The following is a 17,460-nucleotide window of genomic DNA, read 5'->3' as shown; positions in this document are numbered from 1 at the left end:
GATTTATGTTAAGAGAACATGTAAGAATTTTGTTTGGCTGTTTTATTTTGTTGTTTTTGTTATTGATGTTCATTTCTCCAAGCATCAGTCAGGATGATGGTACTCAAGCCATCCCAGAGAGGAAGGAACATGGAGACACAGGAGTCAGCATGGAAATAAACAAGTCAGCACAGATATACAGAACTTATCATGGAAAGTCATGGATGGAAGACTGACTTATTTTTCTGGCTGCACCTTATAAATACAGAATTAGTTTTCCTTGTAGCTGCTAGGGCAGTTGTTGAAAACTGTTGAAAAACAGTTGTGTTTTTCAACCGTTGTTGAAACATTTTTTTTTGTGTGTGTGTGTATTGTGTTGAACAGTTGTTCAAAAGTGTTGAAAAACACCAGAGCTCCACCTATCTTAGAGGATGTATGCCAATTTACAACAGCTTATAAGAATCTAGTCCTTGATGGGTAACACAGAATATTCTTTTGGAAAATTAAACTTTTTAAAACAATCCATCAGATACACCAAAATTTTTTTTTTTTTTTTTTTTTTTTTTTTTTTTTTTTCGTTTTGGCCATTGCTATATAAATTCCAATGATCCAATCATACATAGCCAATGCAAACATTAAGTCCATGACTTGCAGTTAAGCAACAGAAAATGCTCTTAACGGTGCTACTATAAGACGAGGTCTGAAATGAAGCAGACAAGAATTTTGTGTCACAAGTCACTGCTAAAACCATAAAGGAAGGTCAGCTATGCAGAGAATTTCCTGCCTTTCAGCCTAGAAAGTCAATAATGACAGCAGTGAACATTCACATGTGGAGTTTTACGATTAAATCCTCAGATCAGCAGAAGAATGTATTTTTAGTAAATATGGTCATGAAGTGTTAAATCAAAAAAAAAAAAAAGAAAGAAAAATGGAACTTGATAATATTAAACCAAGAATAACTGATGCCATCACTGGAGCAGAAAGAAACACCAAATTATAAATACAAGCTCATTACCATAGTTCATTACAAAGAACAGCCAGACCAGAGCCCTGCAGATTTTCTGTTTTCCTTGGAGTATGACCCTAGCTAGATTCATCAGTTTATTACAACTGTTAAAGGAATTATCCTGAGGAAATAAGAGAGGCTAATACCCCGGCTAACAATTGTAAAACTTTGAGATTGGAGACACATTACAAGACCCTCCAGATCAAAGAAATAACGTATTCCAGCTCTTCCTTTCTCCTCAAGCAGACATGTAAGCAAAGCAATGAAAGATGCAGCAGGTGACCTGTAAAGCAAGGTCTAAACTTAAGAAACCTTGATCTGCAGACTGAACCATTCCCCACTACAAAATGAGTTGCACTTGGTTCTCATCTCTTCACCTCTTTAAGCTGTAAATCCTTTGTCTAGAGTCCTTTGTCTGTTCCATACCAAGCACACCTGGGATATTACCTCTGCTGGGGCTTTTAAGCATCCAATCAATCCTCTGTGTCATGCCTTACTAATTAACCACAAAGACAAAATGGAGTGACAGAAGAATTTTCACTTTGTTTTATTCAAACAGGTCACATCTCAATTCATTGCCAAATGATGTAATTTATTGTAATATTTAGCACATGGATTTGTTCAGCATGCTTAAGGGGGCATAAAAATGACCATCTCCTTGAACTTAAAGCTCAAGACACCTGTTTCTCTGCTGGAAGATGATGAGGGCAGAAAAATAGCAGCAGATACTAGCTTCTCATTTCTCCAGGGCTTTCCTCATGTCCCTTTTGTGAAATGGCAACTTGATCCTAGAGATAACAGCTGAGACACACAGTTTTACTGACAACACTGAAAATAACACACAGGCTGGAGATAAAAAGAAGGTCAGGAACAATTAAATCTCCTAGGCTGCACAGGCCAAACTAGAAATCAATACCCTGAACACATGAAGTGTTGGATGGTAGTTCAAGACACATTTTTTTTTCCCACATGTGGACCAGGATTTTTCTTGATATATTAAGTGAATAGCATCTTAAATCCTGAGACTGTGTTATAGGCTTCAGGAGAAGAGACAACACACTGATTTAACAACTCACATTTATAGCTAAAACCTGTCCAGGATGGCAGATTCATTGAAGGTTAAAGGATCAGAGGTGAGTGTAAACCATAGGTAGTGTCCTGGGTTCAAAGAAGCTCTCACAAGTGCTTTAAGCATTGTACTTTCTCTTGACTTTCTTCCCAGCTGTAATCCCTCTCTCTGATCAGGCTCCCAGGGTCTTGTATATATACACACAAAGGAGCAGAGGAAGATGCAGCCTTCTGGTTTTTCTGCAGGTCTTGAGGAGCTGCTTATTGCTGGGGTATCTGCTCATCTCCAGCAGACTGCACCTGTCCGGTGCCACAGCACTTGACAGCCTGCAGAATGGTGATGAAATTGGCCCCAGGCCTTTATGGAACTGTTTTCAATAATGCCACTTTCCCTCTCCCCCTTTGGTCCCCCGCGCCTCCCCCCCCCCCCCCAAAAAAAAAAAGGAGAAAAAAAAAGAAAAAAAAGGAAAAACAGATTCTGTGAGTGAATAATCACACAATACACAACAGAGTTCCTTCTCCAGAGAAATAATGGATGTATACAACAGGCCATCCCCTCACTTGAGAGGTCCACAATCCTTCAAGTTAATGTATATTCCAGTTAATGGGAACTGTATTCATTGGCAAGAGGCCCACATTTAGCTCAGTACCAGCCCTAGCACAACGGAGTCATTCAGCAGTAGCTCACATCCAAAGGCAGGAGAAATGAGCTGCCAACTGTGTCAGACGTTGCCTCAGGGGAAAATCTAGCTTGTGGTGCAGCAGCCTGCTATATTTCTCTGACCCATTCAAGAACTGGCTGCCTCTCCTCTGCCTAGCACCCATGAACTACCAAAATTAATAGCACGTGGTGTTTATTATCTGCCAAGACTTCTTGATTTTGGATGGCACTGTGCACAGGTGACAATGAAACCAGATTACCTTTTTTATTGCTAAGAAGGGTGTGGACCAGTTTCTGATGTTCTTTCATTTTCCTCCTCCCTCAGCTTGGCATGAAATCTTGAGAGCAAATGCAATGGAAAGAAAGAAAGAAAAAAAAAAAAATCCTTCCAGAACCGCCCATATAAGTCTATGTGCATATATGTGTGTATACATATGGAGAGAATGAGTATACTGATGAGAACAGCTCCCCTCATGAGAAAGGAAACTTTCATCCCTGCAGAGCAAGGCAGTATGGAATTCGGTGCACCACGATGACCTTACCTCTGCAATATTTACAGTTGTTTTTCTTCAAAATACATATCAGCTGCTCCTTGACTCCTGAACTGTGTTATCAAGGGCCAAGAGACCAAAAGAACAGTCTCATTATCTCTAGGCTTTCACCAAACCTCCAGTGAACTGGTGGTACTGGCAACCATGGGAGACATCTAGCTACTGCCTCTAAGCTGCACAATTCTCTGTTGCTAAATTGCTTTAGTTTGGTGGAGCTTGGACCACTACCCTTGTTCCCAGTTGCTTCTGTAGTACACAATTTTGTGTTCTACAAAATGGTGGTTAAGGTCACATCGACCAATTTCTTGTACATCACCTGTGGCTAAAACAAAGAAAAGTGTTTACAGGCAATGACAGCCATACTGCAAAGGAGAGGGAGAAACTGTTGTCTCTCTTTTGTAAACAGGAAAATCAATAAAACTCAGGTAGCTTAAATGTAGTAGGGAACTGTATGATGAGGATGCTTCTTGGAAAATATCAATTAAAAGACATTGATATTTTCCAAGGTATGGAAAATACATGTACACTTTTTTTTTTTTTTTTTTCTTGCATGAAAAGGAGTGTGGCCAGCAGGAGCAGGTCAAGGGAGGCGATTCTCCCCCTCTCCTCTGCCCTGGTCAGGCCTCACCTGGAGTACTGTGTCCAGTTCTGGGCTCCCCAGTACAAAAAAAGACAGGGATCTCCTGGAAAACGTCCAGTGGAGGGCCACAAAGATAATATGGGGCCTGGAGCATCTTCCCTATGAGGAAAGGTTGAGAAACCTGGGTCTGTTCAGCCTTGAGAAAAGAAGACTGAGAGGGGATCTCATCAATGTGTATAAATACCTGAGGTGTGGGAAACCCCACCTTTGGGTAGGTGAGGGATTTGGCCAACCTCTTTTCAGTGGTTTGTGGGGATAGGACAAGGGGCAATGGCCACAAAATGGATCACAGGAAGTTCCGCTCCAACATGTGAAAGAACTTCATGATGAGGGTGACGGAGCACTGGAAGAGGCTGCCCAGGAAGGTTGTGGAGTCTCCTTCTCTGGAGATATTCAAGGCCCGTCTGGACGCCTACCTGGACAACCTGCTCTAGGGAACCTGCTTTGGCAGGGGGGTTGGACTCGATGATCTTTTGAGGTCCCTTCCAACCTCTACAATTCTGTGATTCTGTGAAATTTTGGGAAGAAATGTTTTTAAGCCCCAAATGGGAATTTCTGGTGAAACCTTATAGGGCATCCAGCCTTCAGTGAATGAATGAAATCTTCCAGTTCATAGCTACAATACGTGGAAGACCTGGATTCAAGTCCTTGTTACCCCCACATTTGAGACAACAGCCTTATCCGTCTATTGACTACATGCCTTCATGTCTTCAGGTGCCTCTGTTGTAAGCAGTCAATTTTCTTTAATTAAACTAATATTAATTGAGGCAGGGAGACAAACTTGTCTCCTCCACCTCTCATTCAAATGTTATAACCCTGAGTAATGTTTTTCTGACTCTTTTTAGTGAGTAATTACAAAAAGTGAAACCCCTTTCACAAAAGAAAAGGATTGAGGTAGCACCTCTCTCTTTCTCTAAAAAATGGTGGATTTGTCTTAACAGAGATAAAATATTAGAAAAAGCTTTTGCAGGGAAGAAAGCCTAGATTTCACTCACCATTAGTTGTGCCCCAGTAATAGAAGATCTGATGAGCAGAACTAGGCTTAATAGACACCATTAAATATAGTTTGGGTACTAAATTCCAAACCAAAGATGGCTTGGATTTAGTACTTCTGTTAGTTGAGCTCACACAGCTCAGAAAAAATATGCAAACAGTTGAAGAAACACTTCCAGTTTGTCTTCCCTTGGAGCCAAAACATTATGTCAAGTTCCACAGAAAGCAGTGGTAGGTTTTTATCTACAGATACAGGTTTTACGAATATCCTTTTTGGAGAAATATGCAAATGCTTAATGCAAAACAAGATGCGTATCTGTCTGTCTGTCTTTCATATGTCTGTGTTCACACAGCTGTGTGAACACCCTGGCTTTACGTCAAGCTTCAGATATCATATTCCATCAAGCAGAATTTATATCTCTAATAACATGGATCTGCCTGGAAGAGCTCAGCATAGAGAGGGTGCAGTGGTATGGATACTCAGGGTGCAGGGAAGTCAGAAGCTTCACACCTACAGGCTGCAGAGAGCAGGTACCAGTAACAGAGTGGGATTAACAGCTGGTCAGGCTGGTGCAGCTGGGAACTCCTTGGCCTCACTGGACTGGAGCTGGTTCTCCCCAGGAGAGATCTCATGCCTTGTGCTAATGAAGGGGTGCAGGGGTGGCTGGGTGCTGAAGGCACATGGGACAAACTCCATCTCAGCATGGGTAGTTACAACTACAGTGATAACCACAGTGTTGTGCATAGGGGGTGCTTGGAAGTGGTTCAGAAAACAAACAGCACTGAAAAAAGAGTAGGAAAAATGTCCAAACACAGTCCCTCCTGAGACATCTGCTATGCCGAACTAATCTCTGAAAATACATTCTGTATCAGTAGTAAGCTCTTTATTGGGTAACCTGTTCTTGTAACTTGCATAACATCTTGATCATTAAAGTATAACAACAGGACCAGAAGTGTGGAGGATACACATTTCTCTTCTAGAAGGTCCAATGTCTGCTGACATAATGCTGGCAGTTGTCAAAGTAGCTGAGGGGAGAGCAAAATATGGCTGTGTATCTTTAAGAGCTGGACCCAGTGGCAATGCCACATTTTAGTCAAAATGGGAGAATGAGAGTAGGAGACAGATTATGCTAAAGCAGATATTAGTAAGTATCAAAGTGAGATTAAATGTAAACTTTAGCAAACTGGGGAAGCATTAAAAAGGGAATTTAACATAATCCTTTTTGAAATTGTAAATTAAAGATGGTTGATCTCTTTTCTCTCCCCCTCTCTCTTTCAGTCACTATCTTCTCTTTTTATTTTTATTTTGACAGTAAGCCTAATGGAAAACACCAACAGCTGAGCTAAGTTGCTGAAACATTGGACAGAAAAAGGAAAAGATGAAGGCAGCTTTGCAGATTTTGCAGGTTACTGCTTCTGTGACAATAACCTCTCTCATTCCCTTCACCCCCTCCTTCTGGGGATGTACATTTCCTGCTGCTTTTAGTTGGAAAGCAGAAATAAACTTTGCAGATAAATGGGTTCAAGCATGTGTCCCAGGGAGATAATAGCCCTGACGTTATTCTAATTTTCTTCTAGTAAACTAGGGCTTGGTCCTGAAACACTCTCTCAAGCAAGGGGCCCTTACACAGAACAGGAGTCCCATTTTAACCACAGAATAATATTTGCCACAGAGCTGTTAGGTCTTTATGGGTAGCTGAATGGAAAGGAGTTTTATGTTTGTGTTTGACTGCCAGAAAGGAGATCGGACGTTCAGATGCTGTTGGCCCACTGGAAGCCACAAAGCAGGAAGGATTTAAATTCTCTCCAGCATCTACCATTTCTCTGCTTTCTGTTCTTTCCTTCTCTACCTCTGTGTCCTACAGTCTCCCCTTTGAGGTACCAGTGTCATGTCTTCTCCCAGTATCAGCCCCCAGAACAAAGCGAATGACAGCAGCAAAGCAGGCTTGGAAGGCAGATGTTGGATGCCAGGTTTGTGGCTTTGAACTGTTTGCCTGGGTTGTTTACTTGGCCTCTTTCCTTGTCCAAACTCTCTCCATAGTTTACTCCCAATTCGAATGTCTGCAAGTGCCTGTTCCCTGTGGTTCCCTGTGGCTTGCCTAATAGGCTGCTAAGGCGTTACTGAATTCCAGGATAGACAGTGAAGACATATGTGCCAACGCCTTCCTTCTGCCGTCTCCCACTCCCATATGCACACACATCACCACAGAGGAAGCAGCTGACCCAACTGGCAAAAAAAAAAAGGTGATCAAAATATCCAAGGCCCCACCCAAGATTATTGAAGCCATTAGGAAGACGCCCAATGGGCTCTTGGTCAGGCTTATAATGAGCACATACTTTTAAAATTAGTTTTCACCATTGTGACATGGAAAGGAAAAAATATGTTTTATTTATCCTGTGTCTGTCTTAGCCTGAGTCTTCTCTTCTAGAAGCAGACTGCTTCTTCCAGATAGAGCCATCTCTGACCTGGATTAGAGGTTTTCTAAGGCTGCGGTCATAATCTGCACTCTATTTGGGCTTAGGGTGTCATCCTCTCTCCCTCACTGACACATCAACCTCTGTGTGTGGATGGACATCTGCAGCCCTTCAAGCCACTTACCAACAGCTCACTTTCCACTCCTGTCCCAACAAAACAAAGAATTGCTCACCTAGGAGTCAAAATCAACTAAACATCATTTTCTGTGTCCTGGGACATGCCCAAGGCCCATCTCAGCGAATGGAAATGAAATAACACGGTGGAAGGAGAGGTGCAATTCTTCAGTGAGAGAAACAGTCAAATGGACATTTGACAACACCAGACTGCTGCAATGCTGTACATATGCAACTTGCAGTATTGTTATTGGCTTTTATTTCCCTCCCCCTGCCCCCAGCTGCGAGGGAAGACAGGGTATTGAAGAAACAGAAGCTCCTCAGAAAGCTAGTTATGTAGTGGTGCTTTGCAGCAGCAGTATTACCTGAAAGGGAATGGGCAGCATGTGTTCCCACTGTCACCATGGCAGTTCATATGCAAGACCAAGGTAGAAGTCCCAATGTGGGTTGAAAGCCCCCTTTTACAAATGAGGAATATTGCATTTGGGCAAGAAAAGAAGCACACTTCTTCCCACAGAGAAATTAAATCTTCAAAATCTCAAACTTCGCATGAAAGCTATGAATCTTATTTAAACGAACTGTTTGTTCTTACAAGAGAGCATTGCATATCATCTATTTATTTATTTGTTTGTTTATTTTTAATTAGCAGTTTGTGGTGAGAAAATGAGACCATCGATGTTTAGTGCTTGTGTCAGCTAGGAAGGTATGTTGTTGTTTGATATGAATTGCATTTGGTTTAAAGTGTCTTAAGAAAATTAATGTAATATTCTTTAGAGCCTTATAACCATTAGCCTAGGTCTGGAGCTATTTCCTTTTAGATGGTTATAAAAAGTGGTTCAAAGAGATGACAAGGAAAACACCTCTACAATACATTTTAAATGCCTATTTTTAAGCCAGCTGTTTTATATATGTGTACATATATATATATGCATATATATGTGTATGTATTTTTGAACTTGAAATATTGAAATGTCCCACAATTGGAGACAAATTCCTGTTTCCAGAAATAAAAAAAATCAACATATGACTGATTGTAAGACTAAAATTCTGCCTGGAGGGTGAAAGCCTTTCTGAAAATATCTCTAAATATGTGAGGGTTACACATAATCAGAAGAAAGAAAATATTTGCTGACTACAGATCAATATTTGAAGAAGCACTGGAAAAGGTTAAGAAATAAAGTAGTTATATAAACTATGAAAAATTTGTAAAAGCAAATCTCAAATTGTGTGGTAGAATGAAAATATTATGTTTCAGGGTAACTCAAGTGAGCATGCACTGCACTGGGAAAATATTTGCTGAATGTTTCACTGGGATGGATAGCTACTACCAAAAAAGTGTGAAATGCTGGTGCTGCTAAATACCACTTTCGGTAGCTCTTTCTAAGATTTCAGTTCTGAGCTTGGTCAGTAGAGACCTGAATCTTGTGTACCCATCCTGCATGTTGGACCAGGACTGAGGCCGAAAGGGTTTTTCTCACCCGGATTAGGTGCTGAGAGAGGTACACCTCAGCAATATGGACAGCAGAGCTAACATGTAGGCATGGTTTTAGCTAAGGTCAGGATGGTATTTTGAGGCTTCTCTGACACTGAAGGAAGAGGAAACCTCACAGAGGAGCCCCTGGCCTTTCCAACCTCTTTCCCTCCTTCTTAGGTCTTGGGTTGCCTGTGTCCAGGGGACAGTATGGGGCATGGTCTTGGACACTACCCAAGGTAGGTGGACCTCCAGGCTTGGCCTGGGGGCTGCTTGGCATCTGTGGGGCTGTGGCTGCTCCTTTCCCCCCAACCAAGTCCAGGACTGGGGGCCATGGGACACTGCAGATCTGATGAACAAAGTCTGCCCTGCCAGAAAGGGATCCACCTACCCCAAAATGGAGAAATGTAATGATGAACATTTTGTCCACTTGCAGTCTTCAGAAAAGTCTGACAAAATTGAAGAGGCTGGAACACAGATCTAAGTACAGAGTTGAGGCTTACATTTCACTTAAATACTGTGTTTCCTACTTTCTGAAGGTATTAGACCTTGGGATTCACTTAAAATGTATTTCAAATTTTGTATGAGGATTTTTTTTAATTAAAGTTTTTTGTTGTTGTTTTTGAGAGAAATAAATAAATGTGTTCTGTTCCTCGTATTTCAAATTTCAAGTAATCTTCAAGTCATCAGTTTGAAGTCATGAGGAAAGAAAAAAGAAAGAAAAGAAAGAAAAGCTAGAAAAAAAAAATAAAAAAGAATTACCAGTTTAGACACCACTATAAGTATACTTTTTGAAAACATTAAAAACAATCGAAAACATTTACAAAACTTTTAAAAAATTATTTCTAATAAACACCATAATTGAAATGTACAATGACCTATTCTGAAATATTTTCTTGGTCATGAAACATGATCTATATTCTCAAATTCTGGGCCACAAAAAAAAAAAAAAAAACTCTTCCCCTAGACTTCTAATTCATATGACTTATTTTATAACAGTTAAAAGAAACAAATAGTTATGCTACATTCCTTGTGTTGATAGAAAAACAGGAAAAAAAAGTGTGGATTTGGTTACAGATGAGTTTTTTTTTTTTAAGGCTTTTAAAACTTTAATGTTTTCTGAAATAAAATAAAATTATAAACATTCTATAAAAATATCAAAAAAGCAAGTAATTATAAGGAAAACTGAATTTAAATAATATTCAAATATTCCTGTTTTTATTTGACTCATGTTGTATTTCTACATGACTTCTGATGTTTTGCAGTCAAATCAAACTTACTCCCTGCTGCAATGCTAAATATTCTAGGACATCCTCCACACAGCTGCATAACCAAGGAAAAATTAGATGTTCCACATAGAGACAGATGTATTAAATGCCAGTTTACAAGCCCTCCAAACAAAACACATGACATTACTGCTGTACTCCCCACTGCTCCCTTGTCCTGGTTTCAGCTAGGATAGAGTTAATTTTCCTCCTAGTAGCTGGTAGGGTGCTATGTTTTGGACTAGGATGAGAAGAGTGTAGATAACATGCTGATGTTTGAACTGTTGCAGAGCAATGCTTACACCAAGCCAAGGACTTTTCAGCTTCTCGCTCTGTCCTGCCAGCGGGCAGGCTGGGGGTGCAGCAAGAGCTGGGAGGGGACAGACCCAGGACAGCTGACCCCAACTGGCCAAAGGGGTATTCCATGCCATCTGACATCATGCTAAAAAATATAGGGGTGGCTAGCAGGGGTGAGGGGGCTGGCTGCTCAGGGATAGGCTGGGCATCGGTCAGCGGGTGGTGAGCAATGGCATTGTGCATCACTTATTTCATACACATTATTAGTAGTAGTATTATTATCATTATTATTATTTTCCTTTCTTTTCTGTCCTAATAAACTGTCTCTATGTCAACTCACAGGCTTCATTTTCCCATTTCTCTCCCCCATCCCAGAGAGGGAGGGGGGAGGGTGAGCAAACGGCTGTGTGCTGCTTAGCTGCTGGCCAGGTTTAACCACAACATCCCCGTACCTCTCCACAGATGTTGACAAACTGCTGAGTGGACAGATAAGACATCTTTGGATGGGGATCAGAAATAAAAGTACCATAATGGCCACCTTTATGTTTGAAATATAACCATTCTATTAAAACGCTGAAAGGAAGTAAGAATGTCATTAAAACGGAATTATGACAAAGCACCAGTCACAGAGTTGGATCCAGTGATTTTCCTATGTTTGCTCCAATAATATGCGTTGACTTACATCTTTGGAAATCTGTCCCATCTTGGTAAATTTATGCAAATTTATGGTGAATTTATCAAGTGTCTTCTAAGTTTGTTACAAAATGAATTGTCCTCATCATTATAGCCCTGCACATCCTCCAGCTAACCAAAAGTCCTTGCCAAAATGAAATAGCTCTAAAGATAACACTAACATACCAGAACATCTCTGGCCAAATCTGAACTCATACAGGCCAAACAGATTTCACCAGAAAAAAAGGCTTTCTAAAAACAAGTAAATCACTGCTTAAGTGGAATTTGCATAGTCCTATGCATGTTAATTTAAAATGAACTACAGAGAGGATACCAAGACTCATAATCACATGAGTAAACAGGCACAGGTAAAATACCTTTCACAGCAGTAGATTGAATGGATAAACCCAGTAGCACAAAACCTGCTGAGTTCACAAGAATTTATACTCTGCATTTGTCTCTGCCACTGCATATGAATAATATCTGACATCAGCTTTGCAATGTTTTTATGGCTATGCAAAGCAAAATGGGCCTTACCCATCACAACTGTACTTTCAGACAGGGCAGCTGAGATTAATTCACCTTATAAAAATTGCATCTCGTTATTAAGATCACATTTAATTTAAACCCACACAGCAAAGAATAAAACTATAAACAATCACATACTTGAAGAACATTCCCACTTCTGTCTATTGCTTTTATCCTAAGAATCACAAGGTTTCCTAGAAAATGGAGGTCTAAATGAAGACTCCAAGGGCTGTTTCAGGCTGCTGTTATTACGGCATTTTGTCTTAATCACAAGCTCCGGTAGATGAGCAAAGGCTGAATTCATGTTGATTTGGGGGGTAATTTAGTAGTACAGTGTTTTAATATTCCCTTTGATCACTGGCCAAATACGGCCAAGTTAGAAGTAGAAATGATTCAATACAGAAATGACAGCAAGTACCCAGTGCATGGATGGGTGTTTCATTTGTATTTTTCTCCCTTCCACATACACTCTTGTAAACACCTTATGTTTAATCTCTCCAGTTTAATAACTGCATTTATAATTGGCTAGCATACACAAAAAGAAGTCTGTATCTTCTTTTTACTTTTTACACTGTAATTACTAACCCCATTTCAGGAGGAAGATAATTTGTTATGCTTTTCTGGTATACTGGGATGTCTACGGTAATCTAGCTTTTATTTTGAAAGAAGAAAAAATTTAACTGAAAGCCATAAAATGTACTAAGGAAACTTTGAAGCAACCTGTTCTCAGTAAACAATTTATCACAGATACAAGTACATTCATCACAGATAAATTGTACTGAGGGTAGATGTTAAGTTGGGGGAAGGAGGGTGATTTTGTGGTGATCAATGCTCTATACTGGGACCAAGCAACTTCAGATACATGGTGCTGCCTTTACTATATCATTATCTTGAAACCCCTCAGCAACCCAGACTAAATGAGCCGTAATGCAGATTGCAGAATCATAAAATCCTTGCAGATCTGTGACTACTGTGGAAAACCACATCAGCATGAAGATTTGCAAGTATGTTGGGGCATGGAAAAAGGCAACATATTATCAGGTAGGAGGAGAAAAAGGGTTAATCCTTTTATGTCTTAGCTGAATAGACACTCCAGTATTGATCTACATCATATGAGTCACTGTAAAACTACATTGTTACTGTCTTAGAGGCTCTGAAATACTTTGAAAGACACTGTAAATGGGTTTGTGTAAAAAAAAATTAAAAATAAAAATAAATGAGGAAATTCCATTTTGAGCTAGGAAAAGAGGATGTTATATTGATGAGAAGAGCTTTTGTTATGCTGGGCTGAAGACCAAACCTCATGTTATGCTTTCCATTTGCTAGTTCATTCTTCCTGGTGAGTATTGGCATTTTGATTCAGTTCCTGGTAAAGGAAACATTACTTGTGGGCCAAAGAATGGTTAAAGAGAAATTTTAACAGTTAAGGAACTTATGTTCTTTTGTTTCCCTGCAAGAGTGGGGTTGTGTCAGGATCTATACACAGTTCCCCAAGTGTGGAAACAGCTTTGGTTTGAATGGCATCCCCAGTGTCCGAATGCTGCCTTTCAAAACATGTATGTAACTTCATTTTCCTTCCAAGGTGCTTTTTTGTTTTTCCTTTTGCAAGGTCTACAGTAGCAGAAGTTTCTCGGTACCAACTTCCATAGTTATAGCTCAGATGTTTGATGTTTTCCCCTAATCCATGAGCTGCAAGGGTCTAATGTTCACCAGAGAACCTAGCTTTCCTTTATATGAAAACAAAACAAAACCAATCCACACCATTTCTGCATTTTTCATGGTAGCATAAAGAAGTCTGAAAGATTGTCTCTTCAAGACAAATATGAAAGCTCCGATTCATAAGGTTTTAAACAAAAAGATGAGAAACATACTGAACTGCTTATTGGTCTGCATTAGCAGAAGAGTAGCTAGCAAGAAGAAGGAAGTGGTTATTCCATTCATAGAACCAGTGGAGCTGCATCTAGACTGTCCAGTTTCAGGGCATGAGTCTTTTGCTGGTAAATATTTTTGTATTACAGAGTAAACACATGAGCACAGAGAACATAACGCTACATTTCCTAGATAGATATTTATGGCATGGAAATATTTAGGTGTATCTTTTGTCAAGATACACCTTGGACAGCCGATGTTTTGCAGTATGTCACTAAGAAAGTTCCAGTGTTTTCTGAAACATGAGAAACAACCACAAACACAGGAAATGTCATGAGATATTTAAAACCACTCACCTCATGACAATGCACAACAGCACTCATAGGATCTATGGTAAATATAAATATTTTTAATCATATTACAGAGTGTAAATCAGTAATTTTTAATTACAGTCATCACTAGTCTACCTGCACTGTGTAGGACAGTTGTATGACAGCAAACCTTTACTACCCCTTCCAGCCACTAAACAGTTGGTTTTTAAGGCACAAAATGGCCTTAGTGTTCCATGTCAAGGATGGCTGTCTTTTAGTGATAGAAATAAATGTTGAACACAGAAGGGAGGGGGAACATTTTCAGAGCTCCTAGACTTTAATAGGAGTAGAATATGGCAAAGCATTAAATACATACAATCTTAAGGAGAACTGGACAGATATCTGGGATATAAAAAAGATTTTGTGCATGGCCTTTTTATTCCCCATAGTCCTTCCATGTTCCAAGCTTATTTTTGTTGCCTGCCACATACTGTCATGTTAATAGCCTAATATTTCTCTTACCATGATGTAAAAACAACACCATAAATGCAGAAACAAAAAGAAAACTTTCCTATTACTGCCACAGCTCATAGCCTGGAATTAAAGTTATTTGTTTCTTTTTAAATAAGAGGGTTTGTTTGTGTGCACCTGAATCAAAAAGGAGTTGAGTAGTTCCTACATTATAACACTGAGATTAAGTTAGACAGTATGAATAACTGTCAATCCAACAGCTCACTCCAGACTGAAATGAGGGGAGGACTGCCTCTCCTGTGATGACTGCTTCCAACTGAATGACCTTGCCCTTTCTTCTGTCACTTCTGGTGCCTATTTGACCCTTTGCTTAGCCAAATGAGATCTCTGGTCCCCTGAGTCACCAACAGGCATGCCAAACCCCCTGGTACAACATTGACAGTGTGCAGCTGAGCCCAGAGGCTTCAGCTTAAGAGGATGGGAAGAGAGACATTTCCCTTTCAGTGGTAGTAAATCACTAGACCAGCTTAAGACTTATGTATAATTTTATTCTCAAAGCTTCTGTTGAGCCTGTAAGCCCTTTATTGAAAACCATTTTATTGCTTTTTTAAGTGATTCCAGCCCCTAGACAATACTGTCTTAAAGAAGCATCCTATTGGGAAACCTTCTCTGACACAGGCTCCAGAACAAGTTTAGAACAAAGCACAGATGCAGTATGGAAAATAAACCCAAAATCTGACAGGGAAATGGCTATTTGTCTTTCACTGGTATGGTGTCATCTTCAGTTCTTCCTCTGTTCTGTCATCTAATAGAAAGAAGCTACCCCTGTCCTAGGCCTATTGTTTTCCTGTTTGATTCAGTAGAATGAAAACCTGTAATTCAAAACAAAATACCTGTTCTTTTGTTGCTGTTTCCTGTTGGTATGCTTTATTTTGTTTTGTTTTCGGGGGTGGGGGATTTGGGTTGTAAAAGACTTATATTTCCTTATACATATGTGCCAATGAAAGGAATGGTGATGGTGGACGTTGTAGAAAATGTTTTCAGAATAAAAGGCCAATGACAACATTATCAAATTCTCATAAATATTATGTTTTGATAAGTGAAACAATGAAAAGAGAGAAAACATAGTATCTGTTATGTGGCATTATACATCTGTAAGCTATATTGCAATAATAACATTGGACTCCCCTTCTTGCCATCCTGAAGTGACTATCAAAATGTTTACATGTTGCTTCTCTTCAAACAGCACTGAAAATTAAGGAAGCACAAGGCTTTAGATAGCAATGTTCTTTACAGGGCCTTGGTTTTAATAATCATACACACATACACACATTATTATTCTGCAATAACTTTTGACTTTTGCACTGGAAATTTAAACATGAGCCTTTTACAAGAAACTAGATTTAACACCTTCATTCTGTGCATGCAAGAATGGAAGCCTGATCTCTGTTGTTACCTTATTGTACTTAGTGATCTATTTTATACATATAGAAATAATTCACTATAGTAATAGTTCTATAGAGTATTATATTGGAATAATTGCATATATTGCTATATATGAAATTATTTAGTCATTTAGTATTTATTTATTCGTCTATAATCAGTGCCTTGTTGCCTGACAGACAAATGCACTGAAATTAATGGGCTGGACAAGCTTCATTGCACTTGTGTCTTATGGAGAGCTTGGAGAACTTGTCTTTGTTGTAATATTAATTTGCAATGAGCCTCAGGTGGAGACCTGGGCTCAGAGAGGCTTTTTCCCAGGTGTTTCTCACCTGCCTGAGGATGTAGGCTGACATTCAAGTTATGCTGAAACACATGCTGGTAATTAAGCTGAAATTACAAATGTTCATAAAGTAGTGAAGCCAGTCAGTCTTCTAATCAAAGTATAGCTAATAAAAATTGCTGTATTTTGCTGAGTGGTCACTAACTCAAACTAACTGAATTCATGGGAGCTAACTACAGAACATCGATTCTACCTGCTACAGATCAAATAGACTCTGAAAGCCCAGTATCTGGAAAACAAAATACTAGAATGACATTTGAACAAGAATATAATAAAATCATTTATTTTGGATAAACCAATCAATCCAGAAATCATACCCCATAGCTGCTTCATATAGAAAGATACAAAGGAATAGTGTGTACATGTATTTTGAAGAGATAGGTGGAGAACAGAGAGACTCTTGTGAGACTAGATTTATTTATTTATTTATATGTTTATGTCATAGAATTGTAAATGAAACTGAACACATTTTCACACCCAGAAAGTAGTACTTATATGCTTCACACACAAAAGCTTCTTGATGCTTCAAATAACAATAGCTTCTTGAGTAGTATGAGTGACAGAAGTTCTTACCTAAGCAGAGCCACCTACTAAACAGGACAATACTTCAAGTCAAAGGACTGATGTGATCTATTTAGACAAGCAAATATATCTGTTTTTACCATAATAGACATGATGTCATTATGGAGTGTAATAATTAATAATACTGTGCATCAGCCTTGGTCAATAAAGTTATAAAGGATTATTAAACCAATGTGTGAACATGCTGTTCTATCTTAATGGAAGATTAGAAAGACATAAACTGGAAAAAAATGAATGCTATAGAAAAGTTCTCTGTCAGCAACTTGGGGAAAAGGTGGGACTAGAAATAGTTGCAGGATAATAGCCTGTTTTCAGGTATCACACCATTGCTCTGCCTGTATTGAAGTCAGCCATCAGAGGCCATGCAGCTGAGAGGTTTTGTTGAAAGAGGGTGAGGAGGACTCAAGATATGCAGTGGTCTGCTTTGAGACAGAATTAGCCTGAAGGACCTGAGTTCTCCAAAAAGCAGGAAGCTGAAAGTCCTTGGGTATCAACTAAGCATATGGACCAAATACTTTTAAGGGATTCATTTAAAAAAATGGTTTGGGGAAGACATTTGTGTATAGAAAATCTTCCAATGCTCTTGTATGGAAGAGAAATGAATTACCTCAGCCTTTGTCGGACCTGGTGAGATAACTGCAGCTGATAGAGAAAATCGTGATGCCTCCCCTCCCCACATGGTCATTTAAGAGAAGGGAAGGCTAAGAACGGTGAGCTGGGA

Source organism: Oxyura jamaicensis, chromosome 1, assembly GCF_011077185.1.
Source record: "Oxyura jamaicensis isolate SHBP4307 breed ruddy duck chromosome 1, BPBGC_Ojam_1.0, whole genome shotgun sequence".
In the NCBI taxonomy this organism is placed as follows: Eukaryota; Metazoa; Chordata; class Aves; order Anseriformes; family Anatidae; genus Oxyura; species Oxyura jamaicensis.
The sequence above is the reverse complement of the archived record's forward strand: the minus strand, read 5'-3'. Positions refer to the sequence as shown.